Source organism: Pleurodeles waltl, chromosome 12 (genome assembly GCF_031143425.1).
Source record: "Pleurodeles waltl isolate 20211129_DDA chromosome 12, aPleWal1.hap1.20221129, whole genome shotgun sequence".
In the NCBI taxonomy this organism is placed as follows: Eukaryota; Metazoa; Chordata; class Amphibia; order Caudata; family Salamandridae; genus Pleurodeles; species Pleurodeles waltl.
In genome coordinates this window covers 243834340-243854530 of record NC_090451.1, presented here as the reverse complement: position 1 = coordinate 243854530, position 20191 = coordinate 243834340, and the positions used below count along the sequence as shown (strand labels likewise).

General features: G+C 48.1%; 1 long non-coding RNA gene across 5 annotated transcripts in view; it reads left to right on the top strand.

Moving 5' to 3' along the window:
* LOC138268111 (uncharacterized) overlaps positions 1 to 20191 on the top strand; it is a 221970-nt gene that overhangs the window by 12023 nt on the left and 189756 nt on the right. For 3 of the 5 annotated variants that reach the window (XR_011199929.1, XR_011199926.1, XR_011199930.1), the window contains one exon: positions 3242 to 3595. The exons of the other annotated variants lie outside the window; for them this stretch is intronic. This is a non-coding gene — a long non-coding RNA (uncharacterized lncRNA). Of the gene's footprint in view, positions 1 to 3241; positions 3596 to 20191 lie in introns of those variants that run through there. 5 annotated transcript variants of the gene reach the window in all.

Below are 20191 nucleotides of genomic sequence, written 5' to 3'. Positions count from 1 at the left end.
CAAATCCAACAGTTCAGGCCGGCCACGGTGCCGCGGGCCAACTATGGTGTTGGGAAGACCTGCAAACAGTACCTTGGAAATGTAGGGCGTCATGTTCCTCGCGATGAGACCCGGAGTGCGGTGTTGCTGGCGTCGCAGGTGTCGGTTCTGGAGGTCAGTGCGGGGGTCATTGGGCCCTTGAAGTCATACGCATTGCAGATCGAACTCCGGGCTGATGAAGTAGTCAGGAGTACTGGCGTGAATGGCGTTGAGGCTGTGGTGCAAAACGGGACGATGTGAAGTGCGGAGCCCACAAGTGACGGTGCAGGCAGCGGCTTGGTGACAGTATCCTGCGGCATCGGTGAGACCAGGGCTGCGGTGTAAAGCGGGTGGTGCGACGTGCAATGTCTCCAGGTCATGGTGCAAGGCAGAGGCGTTGTAGTTGCCGAAGCACTGTCATCCCAGGCCCAAGGCGGCGGTGTGGCGATGGGCAGGCTCCATATGGCACCCATGGGTCACGGTGCTGACAGGGGCATCTGTTGACAACACTGGAGTTGATGGTGATGGCATTGGTGGACCGCGGCTGCAGTGTGGGACGGGACGGTCTGTCATATACCTCACGAGCGGTGTCCTCAGACCAGGGTGCAGGCAGCGGAATCAATGTCAGTGTAAAACGGCGGCGTCTGGGATGCCAAGGCTGCGGTGTGAGCAAGGTGATTCGGAGTGGGGGGTCTACAGGTCACAGTGCGAGCAGCGGCTCGGTGACAGCCTACGGGGCGGTGTCAGTGAGACCAGGGTTGCGGTGCGACGTGGGGCATGACTCCGTGTGACGTTGTCAGGTCAAGGTGCAGGCAGTGGCGTCGTTGACGGCGTCTCAATGTTTTTTTTCTGTTGCAGCACAAAACACACATTTTCCAGTGCTGTAGGCAGGTGAAGCTGAAGTCTTTGATGTCTCTGAGACTTTCAACAGGAGACAAGCTCTACTCCAAGCCCTTGGAGAATCTTCACAAGCAGGATACACAACAAAGTCCAGTCTTTGCCCTCTTTAAGGCAGAAGCAGCAACTGCAGGCCAGTGCAGCAAAGCACATACAAAAAAGGGGCAGTACTCCTCCTCCAGCTCTTCTGCTCTTCTCCTTGGCAGAGGTTCCTCTTGATCCAGAAGTGTTCTAAAAGCCTGCGGTTTGGGGTGCACTACTTATATCCCTTTTTGCCTTTGAAGTAGACAAACTTCAAAGGTAAGTCTCTGTTGTTCACAAGATTCTGCCTGGCCCTAGGCACACACCAGGGGGTTGGAGACTGCATTGTGTGAGGACAGGCACAGCCCTTTCAGGTGTAAGTGACGGCTCCTCACTCCCCACACTAGCCCAGGAGACTCGGCAGGATATGCAGGCTACAACCCAGCTCCCTTTATGTCACTATCTAGTGGGAATTCACAACAGCCCAACTGTCAGTCCGACCCAGAGTGGAATACACAAGCATGCAGAGACACAGAATGCTTTAAGCAAGAAAATGCCCACAAGTGGCATTTTTTAAACTGACAATCTACAAACCAACTTTACTAAAAGGTTTATTTTTAAATTGTGAGTTCAGAGACCCCAAACTCCACATCTCAGTCTGCTCCCAATGGGGAACTGCACTTAAAAGATATTTGAAGACAGTCCCCATGTTAACCTATGAGAAAGATAGGCCTTGCAACATTGAAAAACGAATTTGGCAGTATTTCACTGTAAGGACATACAAAACACATCAGTGCATGTCCTACCTTTAACATACACTGCACCCTGCCCATGGGGCTACCTAGGGCCTACCTTAAGGATGACCTACATGTAGTAAAAGGGAAGGTTTCGACATGGCAAAAGGGTACATGTGCCAGGTTGAATTGGCACTGCAAGACTGCACACACAGACATTGCACTGGCAGGTCTTAGACATGTTTACAGGGCTACTCATGTGGGTAGCACAATCAGTGCTGCGGGGCCACTAGTAGCATTTGATTTACAGTCCCTGGGCACCTCTGGTGCGCTTTATTAGGGACTTACCGGTTAAGGAAATAGGCCAATCATGGATAACCCAATCACCAATACAGTTTTCATAGAGAGCACTTGCACCTTAGCACTGATCAGCAGACAATAAACCAGGAAAAACAGGTCAGAAATAATAGGAGGAAGAAGGCAAAAGGTTTGGGGAGAACCCTGCAAAAAGGGCCATTTCCAACAGTGCCATTCACAGGATGCCGATACCTTTTCAGCAGATAGTAGTCTGGTCGGTAAATAATTATAGATCAGCCATCTCCGCAGGTGATTTGCCAGTGGATAGTAAACCTGTGGGTAAGCTTCCCATTGTTTGTAAACTCTTGAAAGGCATTCAGATGTCTAATCCTCCATGTCCAAATTATTCGACCCCCCTGGGATGCAAGTGTGGTTTTGCGTTTTTTGGACCCCTGGCCCGCAAATAAATACTTGTCTAGAAAACAGCTTTCAGATAAGCTTACCAGGCTCTTGTGCTTGATTTCTTTTAAACGTGTATCAGACGTAAGGGTATTAGCGGGTAGAGTTTTTGCCTTCGAAGGGGTGACATTTTCCATCACTCATTGTACCGAATGTAATTCAATGTCGATGATGTACCCTAGTTTTGCTGAGAATCCTAACTGTGTGCGATAAAATGCTTTGCATATGAGGTGAGTACAGCAATGTTTCGTACTGATATGGGGGGAGAATTGCTGCTTTCCTTACAGAAACAGTTCCATTCTGTCACATCGGCTACTATAGCTAGATAGAGGCGATGGCTCTTGAATGAAGCAGGTGTTGGCACTTCTAAATTTGGTGCCCATTCTGCGAGAGGTGCCATGGCGTCTTAGGTTCTTGTTTGGAGGACATTTTGAGGGCAACCAATTGGTCGTCAGAATCTACATTCAACTCTTTTTATTGCAGACCCAGAGTGGATCTAGCATCAGTTGTGGTGGGTGATCTCTAAACAAGCATAATTGGAGCCTCCAGTCCTGACATAGAATAAAAAATCTTTTTTTGCATTAGCGTCTAGGATTTTTCAGTGCTATTTAGGACATGGAGGTGAGGATTATGCCACCCGTACATTTATTCATATGTGTTGCTTTGAGAAGATCTTTCTTTCAATTTCACCTTTGATGTGTTTTCAAATTGTTGATATTCCTATATATGGTGTTTTCCCTCCCTTTTGACTATGTGTGATATTTTTTCATTGGTGCGGACCAGTGTTTATGGCTTTGGCCTTGTTTTTTCCATAGGGAACGATGACGAATTAATCTAGCAAGCATTTTGGAGTGATGAATCCAACTGTTCAGTTCCTGTGTTCAAGCTAGTCGTACACCCTTCCGGTCTGCACTGCTGGTCAGAGGTCCTCAGAGTTTTGGAATCACTGTTTGATGGACTAGCAAGTTTATCTTTCTGTTGGTTTTCCTGCTTTTAGAGGGTTTGAGACAGTTTACTGTTTTGTTTTCTGCAAAAAAGCAGGAAGTGGCAATGTGCCTGGCATGTTTATGGGGCTGCGTCTCTATGGTTACTCAATTTGATTCATGGGAAATTTACTGTTTTTTCAACTTAATTCTAATTGGCTGCTGAGAAAATAAAGTGAAGAAAGAGAAGCATAATCCTTTTCTCCATGTCCAAATAGAATTGACAAATCCTAGACACGAATGCTAGATTTTTTTTTATTCTCTATTCTTTTATGTTATTTGTATCTTGCTCCCTAGCATGCTGCTGCACTGTTTCATGCACTGATCAACACTTTTGTGTAAGTTTTAATTAGCTTGAGTAATTTTTATTCAACGCTGCACACTCCGTGCCCACTGAATCACTGTTGCATCAACTTCCCTGCGTTTTGATGTGTCTCAGTCCCTTCTGGGTAAGCGAGCATCTTGTATGTGTATTTCAGGACTTAGATCCCGTTTTTCAATTATGTCGATGTGGAGCAGAAGCGGAATATTGGCTGCTTTGTAGAGTGAGAGACCAGTCCTTTTTCTCACTGTAAGCTTGTGCATGCGCACAGCCTTCTGATCTTCTTCGGCTGAATGCATGTGTCTGCCACCAGGACAATCTGCTTTTTCCTGCTCTTTGAGCAAATACGCTATTATTTACCCGGTTTCCTCTTGGGCCCAATGGAGCTGAAAGAATACTGCAGTGCCTGGCTCTAGAGGGTTGTTTAGGTGCCTCCTTCCACAATTATTTTACTGGTTGGAGCAATATATATTTTTGCTCTTTTGCACCTGGGACCATAGCTCCTCAGCCCACCCGTCCCACTGCTTTGTACTTTTATCTCCTTTTTTTAATTTTTTTTTATTGTTTTAGTAAGTAGTAACGTCAAATCAATAACATCATCAACATACAACTTCATGCCCATATTATGGTGACTGGTGAATATATTACAAATAGGTACATTATGATGTCCCGTCTGGTGTAGCAATACCTACCCAATATTTAATACATTTAGCATCTGATCCTGAGTCCGCCACCCAATTACCCCCTGGCAGGCAATGTCTTGAGATACGCTGACATGGGGGCCCAAAACCCCCTTGGCCGGGAAGCTCTGGGGAGCCCCTCAGAAAATGTTTCTAATTGATCCTTACAATATGCTATGTCATGGAACCATTGTGTTAATGATGATGTTTTGTTTCCCCAGTGTAGTGCAATCCATCTCATAGCCATTAATAGGGCCACTCCCGTCAACTTTTGGTTTGCTGGTTTGAGAGGTTTAACAAACCCCTGTAAGCATGTGTGAGGGTCATACGGTCCTGTTTCGGCAATGACCTTAGTGAGCGTCTGTATCGCCTGTGCCCAATACTTGTGTATATTACCACAGCCCCATGAAAGATATGAGAAATCCGCTCCCATCATCCCAAATCTGGCCAGCTGCACCGGTGTGTAATACATCTGTTGTAAGAACTTAAAATGGATGATCCGTAAATTACCATCATCCGTAAGTCTGCCAGTTAAAGTGCAACAATACGCCCATTCCGCCTCAGTGAGGGGGTCTCTAGAATTTCATGCCATTTGTCCATCGGAGAGCCCCTGGGTGGATGCAGCTCTGCCTGCACCACATTATACAGCCCAGTAACCAGACCTGTACGTGCCATTTTAGTACCGACTACAATGCACTGGAGACAGGAGGGGCTTGCTGGAAAGTCAGTTAATGTTCTCATAAAGCCATCTGTAATCGTTGATATGTGAAATGCATCCTCCTGTGGAAGAGCAGAGAAGTCCAAGAAGTGGTTTTCAGGGAAAACGTTCTCCATCAACCATAATCGGGCAGCTTCCAGTAGCCCCTGCGCCCTAGGTTCTTGCATTACGGATAAAGCAGGATGATGGGTCAGTGGCATCACCCTGGCATACAGAGGAAGATGGCCTGTCTGTGGGCCACTAACCTGCCATGCACTGAACATGCTATTAAGCGTGCTGATGATGCTGCGACCCTCTCCCACACATTTATGCAAGATCAATGATGGCAGCGGTAGCGGTCTGTCGAGTCTTGCTCCACAGCTAGATGGGGAGTATAGCATTCAGGGTGTGTCCAAAAGTAAGCATGTTGCATTTGTGCACAGCGGTAATAGAGGGAAAGATCCGTAGCACTAAAGCCTCCTTGTTCATAGGGCAAAGTGAGTTGTTGCCACACAATATGTGGGCGTTTACCTGCCCAGCAAATGATATCAGCAAGGAGCGTAGAGTCTTAAAGAATGCCGGGGTAAGCAAGATTGGGGATGTTAGTAAACGTATATGAATTGAGACAGTATAACCATCTTCATGACCGGGATGCGGTCAGCCAGAGAGTAGGAGGTGAGACCACCTCCTCATCTGCTCTTCCAGGCCAGAGACTGCCCTACATAGTTATAGCGGATTACGAGTTCCGGATCTCTCTGTACCTATATACTCAAATATTTTACAGGGTCTGTGAACCTTTGTAATGGGACTTCTGTGGGGCACATTATAGTGCAAGACATAACTGGTAGCACATATGATTCATCCCAGTTGATACTTAACCTGGACATCCTCTCAAATCACACATATTCTTAAAGGAGAACATCCAAGTGGGTCTCCAGGCCTCTCACATATAACACCATATCGTCGACATACAGGGAATTTGCCAACAGACTCAGTCGAAACTTTAGAGATGCCACTCCATGAATTTGATGGAAAATGCAGGCGAGTATTTTAGGCAAATAGTAATGGTGACAAATCAAATCAAATCATTAACATTTATAAAGCGCGCTACTCACCCGTGCGGGTCTCAAGGCGCTAGGGGAAAGAGGGGGTTACTGCTGCTCGAAAAGCCAGGTTTTTAGGAGTCTCCGGAAAGCGGAGTGGTCCTGGGTGATCCTGAGGCTGGTGGGGAGGGAGTTCCAGGTCTTGGCCGCCAGGAAGAAGAAAGATCTCCCACCCACTGTGGAGCGGCGGATGCGGGGGACGGAAGCGAGTGCGAGGCCAGAGGAACGGAGGAGGCGGGTGGGGACGTAGAAGCTGAGGCGTCGGTTGAGGTATTCCGGTCCCTTGTCGTGGAGGGCTTTGTGTGCGTGGGTGAGAAGTCGAAAGGTGATCCTTTTGCTGACTGGGAGCCAATGCAGGTGTCTCAGGTGTGCGGAGATGTGGCTGTTGCGGGGTACGTCGAGGATGAGGTGGGCCGAGGCGTTTTGAATGCGTTGAAGGCGATTTTGGAGTTTGGCTGTGGTCCCAGCGTAGAGGGTGTTGCCGTAGTCCAGGTGGCTCGTGACGAGGGCATGGGTCACGGTTTTTCTAGTGTCAGCGGGGATCCAGCGGAAGATCTTGTGGAGCATGCGGAGGGTGAGGAAGCAGGCGGAGGACACGGCGTTGACTTGCTTGGTCATGGTGAGAAGAGGGTCCAAGATGAAGCCGAGGTTGCGGGCGTGGTCTGCGGGGGACGGTGCGGAGCCGAGGGCTGTGGGCCACCAGGAGTCGTCCCAGGCGGACTGGGTGTTGCCGAGGATGAGGACTTCCGTTTTTTCAGAGTTCAGCTTTAGGCGGCTGAGCCTCATCCAATCTGCGACGTCCTTCATACCCTCTTGTAGGTTGGTCTTGGCGCTGGCGGGGTCCTTGGTGAGGGAGAGTATAAGTTGGGTGTCGTCGGCGTAGGAGGTGATGATGATGTCGTGCTTGCGTACGATGTTGGCGAGGGGGCTCATGTAGACATTGAAGAGTGTTGGGCTGAGTGATGAGCCTTGAGGTACGCCGCAGATGATCTCAGTGGGTTCTGAGCGAAACGGAGGGAGGTAAACTCTTTGGGAGCGGTTTGAGAGGACGGAGGCGATCCAGTCCAGGGCCTGACCTTGGATCCCGGTGGAGCGGAGGCGGGTGATTAGGGTGCGGTGACAGACGGTGTCGAAGGCAGCCGAGAGGTCGAGGAGAATGAGGGCGACTGTTTCACCGTTGTCCATCAGGGTTCTGATGTCGTCTGTGACTGAGATGAGGGCGGTTTCCAGGGACAGCCTTATTGCATACCCCTGTCCACTGCAAAAGGTTCTGAGGTAACCCAATTCACCTGCACCGTGGAGATCGGTTCAGGTACAGTAACCGGATCCACACAATAAATCCAGTAGGGATACCCATCCTCTGCAGGATGGTAAGAATATAGGACCAGGCAATCAAATCAAACGCCTTAGATGCGTGGAGGAAGATTTCAGCCACTTTCATAGTGGGTTCCAGGTGATGTAATAATGCAAATAGCGTTTGTAAATGATGAGTGGTGGATTAGGCAGGAATAAATCATGCCTGGTCTTGCAAGACCATATTGGGCATCAGTGACAGGACTCTAGTAGCTATCTGTTTGGTCAGTATTTTAGTATCTATATTAATGAGAGATAAGGGGCGATATGGCTCACATTGCTATGGTTCCTTGTCTGGTTTAAGCAACGTAAGAGTAAGGGCTTCCCTGAGTGAGGGAGGTAGACATTTTGTCAAAACCGCCTCTTCGCACATTTGCAATAGATGCAGGGCAAATAATTCAGCAAATTCTTTATAAAACTTTCCAGGGATACCGGCCATACCCAGCGCTTTGCCACTAGGTAGGCTGAGTATAGCATCTTTAATTTCCTCTACTGTAAAGAGTTGACTAAGGTATTCTCTCTGGCACGACGACAGACACACTAAGGCAATATCATCTAGATAGTCATCTATTTCACTCGGCATCCCTGTATCTCTGTTCCCAAACAGCGCAACATACAAGGAAGTGAATTGTTCCAGTATAGTGCAATGACATAGTTCACCATCTAGAGAAAGTTTGCTAATAAGGTGTGCCTGAAATCTGGGAGCCTTTAGTTTGCTGGCTAGGGCCTGCTATGGCATGCCCACCTCCCCATATGCATGTGCAGTATGTTGCCTCCTGCTCTGCGGTCTTGTTATAGTCAGTCACTTGTTTCCTGGTGCACGTCAGCATAGAGAGTGAGGGATGGGAGATGAGTCGCGTTCTAGGTCATGTAAGTTACTTTCAATGCAACGCACTATAGTCTGAATGTTTCTGAGTGTAGCCCACCTTGTCCCAATACAAATTCCTCTGATAGTGGCCTTGAAGGCTTCCCAAGGGGACGCCGGCGCTGGCCCCTGGGTCTTTATTAAGCTGGAAGCACTCTACAGTGGACCCCGTGTCGCCTCTCTGAACACCTGATGTAGCAGGGCTATCGAATGTAGTGGCCAACTGAATGGTGGGGGAACGTATGCAGGTACCTGCACAGTCATGTGTACCTGATTGTGATCTGAGAGTGTGCGAGGCAGGAGTGTCGGATCTCTCTCACCCATCTCTGGACCTCCCATGTTGTCAACCAGTAATCTAGGTGGGGCCATGAGGTGTGCACTGTCATGAAAAACATGCCCTCCCTGTCTCTGGGATGCTGTGTTCTCCACACATCATAATTCTAACTAGTTACAAGAGCAAACCTAAATATTCATGTGAATTTGGATTAATTAACAGAAGGGGCACATCAAGCACTTCCTCGAATATGTACCTATTATTCAGTGTTTCTTCACAATTAGTTTGATTATTATGGTAATGTATTATGAATGTTGTATATACTTAGTACTGGTGGCATAACAGATTATTTTTGACATAATCACCACTGTCCAAAGGAAAGAATTGATTGATTTACTGATTAATTCATTGGCAGAAATTTGTGCCTGATTGCAAAAATAAATTTTGAATTAGTTTTACGTGAATGCATGCTCCTTCTGCTTCCACACATCATAGGCCCCAAATTCTATCATGGAGTCCCTCATCACTCTTGCGGCTCGCCTCTCCTGTCTGGTGGAGGAGGGAGATCTGTCCTTACTACTGTCTAGGCATATATTGAGGTCTCGACTCCAAATCAAGGGCATTTGCTGGGAAGGCGTGTATGCGTCCCCATATATATCGGAAGAAGTCTAGGTCGTCTATATGCGGTCCATAGTGTTAACCATGGTGATCATAGTGCCACATAGCTTGCCCTGCACTATAACATATCGAACTTGTTCATCAGTCTCCGAGTGCGTAAACCTGAACTGTATCCCTTTACGCACTAGGGGAATCAACCCACGGGAGAAGGTAGAGTATGAAGAAGCCACTTGTATTCCCGCTCACCCTCCCCCATCATATCAGCAGCATGTTTGGTCAGGCGTGTGAGTTGTAGATAGGCAACGTGCACATGAAGCCTATCGAGGTAGGCCAGTACCTGTCTAATCTTTTTGGGGTTATTCAGCCCCACACTTTCCATGGCATGGGGCATGTTGGAAACCCTAGTATTACTCATAGTTCTAATCCATATCTGGGCACATGTCGTCGGTACGTGTGCACACCTCAGGTCAGGCATTAGTGAAACATTGATATGGGCAACACATAACCCTTAAAAGACCCATCCGCCACCCACTTCAGCACCCCCAACTTGCTAATGGCACATCCCCACCCATGCAAACATGCAAATAGCAAAAACCAAAACCACTCATAGCGCCCCCAGCCATTCAACACTTTCACACATTTGCAGTGCCATCTGAGACACTTGGGACCTTCCCTTTAGGGACAGATAGAGAGTCAGAGCCCCCAGGTGTACGGAGGTGACCTAGTGTAGGAAGCTGGCTCTGTACTATACAAAAATGAGATATAGGGCCTGATTCTAATGTTGGCGGGCGGCGGGAGCCGCCCGCCAAGCTACTGCCGCTGAATGACCGCACCGCGGTCAAAAGACCGCGGCGGCCATTTAGACATTTCCTCTGGGCCGGCGGGCGCTCTCCAAAAGAGCGCCCGCCGGCCCAGAGGAAATGCCCCTGCAACGAGGACGCCGGCTCAGAATTGAGCCGGCGGAGTTGCAGGGGTGCGACGGGTGCAGTTTGCACCCGTCGCTTATTTCAGTGTCTGCTTAGCAGACACTGAAATACTTTGCGGGGCCCTCTTACGGGGGCCCCTGCCGTGCCCATGCCATTGGCATGGGCACGGCAGGGGCCCCCAGGGGCCCCGCGGCACCCCCTACCGCCATCCTGTTCCTGGCGGGCGAACCGCCAGGAACAGGATGGCGGTAGGGGGTGTCAGAATCCCCCATGGCGGCGCGGCAAGCTGCGCCGCCATGGGGGATTCAAAGGGCAGCGGTAAACCGGCGGGAGACCGCCGGTTTGCCTCTTCTGACCGCGGCCGAAGCGCCGCGGTCAGAATGCCCTGCGGGGCACCGCCGGCCTGTCGGCGGTGCTCCCGCCGACCCTGGCCCCCATAGTGTGCACAGGTTCAGGGGGTTCCGCAGAGGCTTAACAGAGGTTAAATTAGATAGTACTAATGCTCTCTTTTGTGGTAGTGTGTCGAGCAGTTAGGCTTATCAGAGGGTAGTGCAAAGCATTTGTTGTACACACACAAGCAACAGAAGAAGCACACACTCAATGACTTAACTCCAGACCAATGGTTTTTATATAGCAAAAAATATATTTTCTTAATTTATTTCTAGAACCACAAGCTTCATGTTACAAGTAAGTACCTCAATAGATTCGGATTTCACACATATATCAATAATACTTTGTTCGAAATTGATAAGTTATACAGTTTTTGAAATATGATCAACTATCTGTTTTAAAAGTTGACTGTGCAATTTTCAGAAACAGTTCCTGGGGGTTAGGAAGTCCACAGGTTGCGGTTCAAGTTAACACCAAACACTCACCTCCAGCAACATGGGGCCGGCCTGGTGCAGAGGTCAAAGTTGAGATAAATTTAACATGGGCTCCTATGGAGACGGGAGGCACTGTGTTTCAGATCTGCTTGCAGGTAAGTACCCGTGTCTTCGGAAGGCAGAACTGGGAAGTTTAGAGAAGCACCGGGGGGACCACAAGTAGGCACCAAACACACACCCTCAGCTTCACAGGGGCGGCCGGGTGCTGGGTGCAAACAGAGCGTCAGGCTCCCAATCCTTTTCTATGAAGGACTTCAGGGGTCACTTAGATGTCGCAGGCTGGGTACAGGGGGTCGATTTGTGAAAACCACAGGCTGGACAAGTAGGAGGACCGCCTGCTGAACGTTTCTGCACCCGTGGTTGGGTTCCCCAAGGCCTGGGGGTTGCGGGTGCTGTGTACCTTTAGTCGTCGGATATCTTCGTCTGGAGCTTTCGTGGTCAAAAGGGTCCTCTGGATTCACACTGCAGGCGTCGTTGAAAGGGGCAGGAGAGGTCAACGTAGGGTGGGCACTTGCTTGGAATCGCCTGGGGATCCTCTCTAGCCAGTTGGACCACCTGGACACGGGCTGTGGGTGTCAGGTGCAGAGTGGTCAGGACTCACGGATCCGGGAACGCTCTGGAGTCCTTTGGTGTAGTTCCTTTTTGGACAGGGCTGCTGCCCTCGGAAGTGCTTGGTCCTTTGGGGCACAGGGCAGTCCTCTGGAGCTTGGTAGAGGTCGCTGGTCCTGCAGGATGCGTCGCTGTTCTTGTGCAGGTTCTTTGAAGCAGGAGACAGGCCAGTAGAGCTGGGGCCAAGCCAGTTTTCGTCTTCCTTCTTCTTTGCTGTGGTTTCATCTTAGCAGTCCTTCTTCTTTCTTATCAGGTCGCCAGGAATCTGACAACTTGAGTTCAGGGGAGCTCCTAAATCCTGGAGTTAGGGGTGTTACAGGGGTCAGAGGGCAGTAGCCAATGGCTACTGTCACTGAGGGTGGCTTCACCCTTCTTGTGTCCACCCCCTGTAGGGAGGGGTGCCCAAACCTAACCCTATTGGTCCATGTCCTCCAAACCAAGATGGAGGATTCTCCAGGGAGGGGGGGTCACTTCAGCTCTGGACACCTTAGTGGTGGTCCCAGCTGAAGTGGTCACTTCTTGTTTATCCTAAGTTTCCCCTCGAACCTGTCACCAAAAGTGGGGCTTTTTCCGGGGGCGGGCATCTCCACTAGCTGGAGTGCCCTGGGGCACTGTAACATGAGACCTGAGCCTTTTAGGCTGACTGCCAGGTGTTACAGTTCCTGCAGGGGGGAGATGTGAAGCACTTCCACCCAGAGCAGGCTTTGTTTCTGGCCTCACAGAGCATAAAGGCCCTCACCCCGGGGGGGTCAGAAACTTGTCTGCTAGTGGCAGGCTGGCACAGACCAGTCCGTCCTACACTAGAGGATTGGGTAAAATACAGGGGGATCTCTAAGGTACCCTCTGTGTGCGTTTTAGAATAAATCCAACACTGGCATCAGTGTGGGTTTATTGTGCTGAGAAGTTTGATACCAAACTTCCCAGTATTCAGTGAAGCCATTATGGAGCTGTGGAGTTTGAAATGACAAACTCCTAGACCATATACTTAATATGGCCAAACTGCACTTACAATGTCTAAGAATGGACTTAGACACTGTAGGGGTACATTGTTCATGCAGCTATGCCTTCACCTGCAGTATAGTGCACCCTGCCTTAGGGCCGTAAGGCCTGGTAGAGGGGTGACTTAACTATGCCACAGGCAGTGTTTTGTTGGCATGGCACCCTGAGAGGGATGCCATGTCGACTTTGCCTTTTTCTCCCCACCAACACAGACAATCTGCAATGGCAGTGTGCATGTGTTTGGTGACGGGTCCCTTACCGTGGCACAACACATGCTCCAGCCTTTAGGGACCCTCCCCGGCCACAGGGCCCTTTGTACCACTGGTACCTTTTACAAGGGACTTAACTGTGTGCCAGCGGTGTGCCTGTTGTGGAAACAATGGTACCGTTTTAGGGAAAGAACACTGGTGCTGAGGCCTGGTTAGCAGGATCCCAGCACACTCTTAGACAAGTCAGCATCAACATCAGGCAAAAGTGAGGGGGTAACTGCAACAGGGGCCAGTTTCCTACACAAACTCCTCTCAGCCCACAGGCCAGGAGACTCAGTCAAACCGGGAAGAGTCTTCCTAGTCTATTATGCGAGGAAAACTAGGGAAACAGGCTGGTTTGTTGTAGAGCCTACTCTGCCTTACATCCTCCTGTCCAGGTCATTCCCTCTGGGGTACTGACCTACTTCAACAGTAATATTACACAGTCTGAATTGCCTCTTGTCTGTGTTTTTAATGTCTTCACCCATTCTTTTTTATCTTGGGGCCACAGGTATCTTATTCTTGGCCAGGGCCACTCCCAGCTTACCCAAAGAGGTTACCCACAGTTGGAGTAACCCCACCATGACCAACAGGGTCAGGGAGCCTGTCTTGCTATTTGGCATGGGGTCAGGCCACAATGCAAAGGGAAATGCAGCTATGTAGGCTAACACCCAGCAGATGCCACTGACAGCTGTCAGTGCTCAGAACCACACCTTTAGCTCTTAACCAACAGGGGGAGTGGCTAAGATACAGGCTTCTTTGGGTTTAGGGTGCCTGTCTGCTGTGGTAGAGTGGGGGACTTGCTACATCTTGTAATAAACACCCTCCTTCCACGCTCTCTTCTGTTAGTTGAGGAGCCACTCACTCATGCTTAGCAGTTGCCTGATTGGTCAGGACTTATTGTGGGTCAGACTGGGCTTTACCAGTGCCAACTTTGGGGTTCTCCCCTACTGTAGCAGAATCTCCTTGGCTCACTGGAACCTTGGCTAAAAGCTGTCCATCTTCCCTGCACTGCTTTTTCTTCTTTGTTTTATGGGGCCTACCTTTAGAGACTGCAGGGGCAGTACCTCCAGAATCCTTGGGAGAGGGTTGGTAATAGATACGCTCCTCTTTTGGGCTCTGACCAACCTTTGGGTAGTCATTTCCAAGGAGACAATCAAGAGGAGGCCTGTAATGACTATCACCCTTTTCCAGCTAAAAGTCCCATCCACTTCTAGGAGCACTAAAGCTACAGGCCTATTAGTGACCTCCTCTGGGCTAACCCTTACCTTGGCAATCTCACCTAAAATGTACTGGTTTGACAGCACCAGCCTGTCATGCACAATTGTGTGACTGGCACAAGTGTCTCTCAGGGCAGTGGCTGGGATTTAATTAACCAGTAGGTGGTGGAAGTGTCTACTTCCCTCTGGAATCTCCAACTCACCTGTGGGGCCCATTTTCCAGTTAAAGGCTATGAGGACCTCTTCATCTGAGGAATTATCCCCAATGGCTATACTGGCTACCCATGGGGGTTTGCTAGTTGATTTATTTTTGGGACAAGAAGTGTCCTTGGTGTGGTGCCCTGTCTGTCTACAGTTGTGGCACCATGCCTTAGTGGCATCCCAGTTTTTACCCTGGTACCCGCTTTTTTGGGGGGATGTGTCTTGGGGACCAACCCACCCGGAAAGGGTTTTGGGGGCCTACAGAGGAATCTTTTACTTTATTTCTAGAAGTGTCACCCACTTTCTCCTGGGAAGGCTTTGTAACCACTTTCTTTTGGTCACCCCCAGTGGAAGTCCTAGTCACCCCAGTTTTGATCCAATAGTCTGCCTTCTTTCCTAACTCATGGGGAGAAACTGGACCTAGGTCTACCAGATATTGATTCAACTTTTCATTGAACCAGTTACTTAAAATGTGTTCTTTCATAAACAACTTATAAAGCCCATCATAGTTATGCACATCATTTGCAGTTACTCAGCCGTACAGTGTAGGCCTTGAAAAATCTACTCGAGCACTCGCTATGACGAGTCATTTTTGATCAGGTCGACAAATTTTTAGGACTTACTTGTCCCTTTGAGTTGACAAAGAGCAGGTGTTCTGTTCAGTCAGAAAGTGGAGGAGCAATAAAAGACTTGTTCTTGTCACATTTGCTCTGTGTTCACAGACCAAGGTTAAAAGTCAGTTTGTCTTACAATTCATTTTACTTCTTACTGCAGAGTTCCGGGACTTAGGAAGGTGAACTGTGTGACCTGCTGTTTAGAGTGAAAAATAAAAGGATATAGGGTCTCCTTTTTCCTAACAGACAACATTTAAATGACTAAGACAACTGTACAAACATTTCAAAATACATTTCAGTAGTTGTGAAAGGAAATTTTTTGTATTTCTGTGTGAGGAAAAAATATTTTAATAAGATGACAACAAATCAGAATACTTTAAGTGTTGAGTGCAAAGGATATATTTTCTGAAACCCAATTTTCACAGATTGTTAATACACTATATAGTTTTATCATTAAAGCTGCAAGTTAGTGGAAAGGTTTTTGGACATTTCTTGTAAAGTTACTGTGCGTAGATGACAATATGCTATCACATCATAGTTTAGTAATATATTTATTAAAAGTGAGTGTTTAAACAAACTGAGAAACACTCCTGACCTGCTGGGAATGCTGTTAGTGAACTAAAAGCAAGTCGTGGGTCATGTGTCATCTATATTTGGGCGAGATTCTTGTGATACATGCAGCAAACTTTAGTCTACATAATCAAACAAAAGAGGTTATTCTGTACTGCAGAAATGCTAAGCTCACACATGTGAAGGTGCAATAATATGTGAGAATGAAGAAAAAGGCTACTCTGTAAACTATTTTCCTAGGATCACACATTTTGAGACCTGTTTACAGTTCAAAAACATTACGGTTATGTTGAGTAGATTATTCAAGTTACTTGAACTGCAGGTCTAGTAACATTTTTATGATTTTTCGAGGCCTGCAGTGTTTTCACTGAGTAGTCTATATAATCAACCCAGGACTGACTAGAAGTTTTGTGAGCCCCCCTGAACCTATTTCTATACTCCTCAGTGGTGAATCCAAAGCCCTCAATCAGGGTACTCTTCATGTGGTCATAGGATTCAGCGTCTGCACCTGTGAGTGTGAGGAGACTATCCCTACACTTACTAGTGAACAGTTCCCAAAGGAGAACTCCCCAATTAGACTTTTTTGATGTGGTTCCACAGGCCCTCTCAAACGCTGTGACCCACTTGATGATGTTACCATCATCCTCATATTTAGGGACAATCCCTTTGGGGATTTTAGGGGTGTCAGAATACTCTATGTCCCTAGTTCTTATGTTGCTGCCACCATTAATGGGTGCTGACCTATTTCTGTTCTTTTCCTTTCTATAGCCACGAGCTGCTTCTCCAAAGCCAATCTTTTGCATATCCTTGCTAGAAAGAGGTCCTCTTCATTGAGGCTGCTCTCAATGTTCCCAGGGGAACTGGACTCCCCTGTGGGAGACCCAGATCCTATGAGTACTATCCTTGGAGACAAGGACCTTGGGACCCTGTCCTCCCTAGTTAGGTTAGAAGGGGGGGAGGTTATCCTCCTGATCCCTAACTTCTTCCACATCTGAGGGGAGGTCTTCCTCCTCAGCAGGGTGGTCCCTTGTATACTCTGCCAAGGGCTCCTGGAGCTTGATCTTGGTAGGGTGGGAACCTGTTTTGATTTTCTTGAGGCTGCAGAAATTCCTTAACTTTTTCATACCAAGATGGAGGTAAGGGGTGAGGTTGAGTTCCACCACCATGTCTTCTGAGCTATTCATTTTGTTTATTGAGTTTAGGGATTACATTTTAGGAACTAAAAACTACTTTTATTAACTAAACCCTAACTTCAAGTAACTTTTAAATCTTAAATGAAATGCTAAGGGGACTTAACCAAGGCCCTAGCAGGACTTTTAAAATTTAGAAAAATTTGCCAAATTCAGAAATTTATTTCCAAAGCCAATTTTGGAATTTAGTCGTGTGATCAGGTATTGGCTGAGTAGCCCAACAAATGCAAAGTCGTAGACCCCACCACTGATCCACCAGTATAGGAAGTTGGCTCTGTATATACTATATCAAAATGAGATATAGTGTGCGCAGAGTCCAGGGGATCCCCAGAGGCTTAACAGAGGCTAAAGTAGATAATACTAATGCTCTTTTTCTGGTAGTGTGGTCGAGCAGGTAGGCTTATCAGAGGGTAGTGCAAAGCATTTGTTGTGCACACACAAGCAGTAAAAGAAGCACACACTCAATTACTTAACTCTAAACCAATGATTTTTATATAGCGACAATATATTTTCTTAATTTATTTGTAGAACCACAAAATTCAAGTTGCAGATAAGTACTTCAATAGATTTGAATTTCACACATTTATCAATAATACTTTGTTTGAAATTGATAAGTTATACAGTTTTTGAAATATTGGCAATTATCTGTGTTAGAAATGGGGTCTTGAGTTGGCAGTGGGTTTACATCCCGTCCAAGTAGGGACCCTCACTCTAGTCAAAATAAGGGAGATACCCGTTCAGATAACCCCTGCTCACGCCGTTGGCACGAGCAGTCAGGCTTATCTTAGAAGCAATGTGTCATGCATTTGCACATAACAAACAGTCATAAATGAAAATACTACAAAAGGACACCAAACCAGTTTTATAAAAACAGCCAATATTTATCTGTGTAAAACAAGACCAAAACGATAAGAATCCAACATACAGTAATAAAGATATGGATTTTGTAAGATTTATCTTAAAAATACATTTCTTTGAAGTCGATAGCTCCACCTGGGGCTATCCCGGTGTCTTGAGCAACAAAACCAACAGTTCAGGCCAGCTGCGGCGTCGCAGGCTAGCTACGATGTCGGGAACACCCGCAAACAGTACCTTGCACTTGCAGGGCATTGTGATCCTCGCGGTGAGCTCTGGAGAGCGGTGTCACTGGTATTGCAGTGTTGCTTTCAGAGTCGGGTGGAGTCGTCGGGCCCTTGAAGTAACACGCCTTGCAAATCGAACTCCGGGCTGATGAAGTCAGGAGCGCTGGCGTTGATGGCGTCTGGATTCAGTGCAAAGCGGGACGATGCGACATGCGGTGCCCACAGGTTAGGTTGCAGGTAGCGGCTCGGTGACGGCGTCCAGCGTTGTCGGTGAGACCAGGGCTGCGGTGTGAAGCGGGGCGGTGTGACGTGCGGTGTCAACAGGTCACGTTGTTTGCAGCGGCGGCATCGTTGCTGAAGCGCTGTCGTCGGTAGGCCCAAGCCAACGGTACAGGATGGTGCTTCGTGACCCTCACGAGCGGTGTCCACAGGCCACAGTGCAGGCAGGATGCCTGGTGACAACACTGGAGTCGGTGATGCTGGCGTCAGTGGACCAGGGCTGCAGTGCAGGATGGGACGGTGCTCCATGTTCCTCACGAGCGGTGTCCACAGGCTACAGTGCATACAGTGGCACCAGTGTCAACAGGAGCGGTGGCGTCGGGGATGCCCAGGCTGCGGTGTGAGCAGGCAATGCCAGAGTACGGGTCCACAGGTCGCGTGCAAGCAGCAGCTCGGTGAAGTCGTCTGATGACGGCGTCAGTGAGACCAGGGTCGCGGTGCGAAGCGCGACAATGTGACTTTGTGCAGCATTGAAAGGTCACGGTGCAGGTCAGCGGCGGCGTCGCAATGGTTTCTCCTCTTGAACAGCACAAAACACACAGTTCCCAGTGTTGCCGGTTGAGGAAACTGAAGTCTTTGGTGTCCCTGACACTTCCAACAGGAGGCAAGCTCTACTCCAAGTCCTTGGAAAACTTTCTCAAGCAGGACACACAGCAAAGTTCACCCTTTGCACTCCTTTCAGGCACAAGCAGCAACTGCAGGCAAGTCCAGCAAAGCAACACAGCAAAGGGACAGTGCTCCTCCTCCAGCTCTTCATCTCTTCTCCTTGGCAGAGGTTCCTCTTGATTGCAGAAAGATTCTAAAAGTCTGGGGTTTTGGGTCTTCTTCTTATAACCCTTTCTGCCTTTGAAGTTGTCAAATTTCAAAGCAAAGTCTCAAGTGTTTGCAAGATCCTTCCTTGTCAATGCCAGGCCCCAGACACACACCAGGGGGTCGGAGACTACATTGTGTGAGGGCAGGCACAGTCCTTTCAGGTGTGAGTGACCACTCCTTCCCTCCGTTCCAGCACAGATAGATCATCAGGATATGCAGGCTACATGCCAGCGCCCTTTGTGTCACTGTCTAGAGGAGAGGTGTGAACAGCCCAACAGTCAAAATGACCCATACAGGGAATCCACAAACAGGCAGAGTCACAGAATGGATTAAACAGGAAAATGCCTACTTTCTAAAAGTGGCATTTTCAAACTAACAATCTGAAAAGCCAACTTCACAAAAACATTTTTTTTTAAATTGTGAGTTCAGAGTCCCTAAACTCCATATTTCTGTCTGCTCCCAAAGGAAATCTGTGCTTTAAAGTTATTTAAAGGCAGCCCCCGTGTTAACATATAAGAGAGATAGGCATTGCAACAGTGAAAACCGAATTTGGCATTATTTCACTGTTAGGACATGTAAAACACACCAGTACATGTCCTACCTTAAGCCTACACTGCATCCTGCCCATGGGGCTACCTAGGGCCTACCTTAGGGGTGCCTTGCATGTATAAAAAGGGAAGGTTTAGGCTTGGCAAGTGGGTACACTTGTCAAGTCGAATTGGCAGTTTAAAACTGAACACACAGACACTGCAGTGGCAGGTGTGAGCCATGGTTACAGGGCTACTAACCAGTGCTGCAGGCCCACAAGTAGCATTCAATTTACAGGCCCTGGGCACCTTTAGGGTTCTTTAGTAGGGACTTACCAGTAAATCAAATATGCCAATCATGGATACACCAATCAACAGTACAATTTCTATAGGGAGCACTTGCACTGTAGCACTGATTAGCAGTGGTAAAGTGCGCAGAGACAATAAATCAGCAAAAACCGACCTGAAAAAATAGGAGGAAGAAGGCAAAATGTTTGGGGATAACCCTGCAAAAAGGGCGATTTCAAACACAACCCCCTCACAGCCTAAAGCCAGGGTAGGCCAATCAATACCTTGCTGGACTTCCCTGCGCAGGGCAGTAGAACCTGGACAATGGCCCACTACTGCAGGAGCTCTTGCCATTTCTATGCCTCTCTGAACCCAGGTTGATCCCTTGATCAACACTGTCAGGGCCCACTGAACTAACCT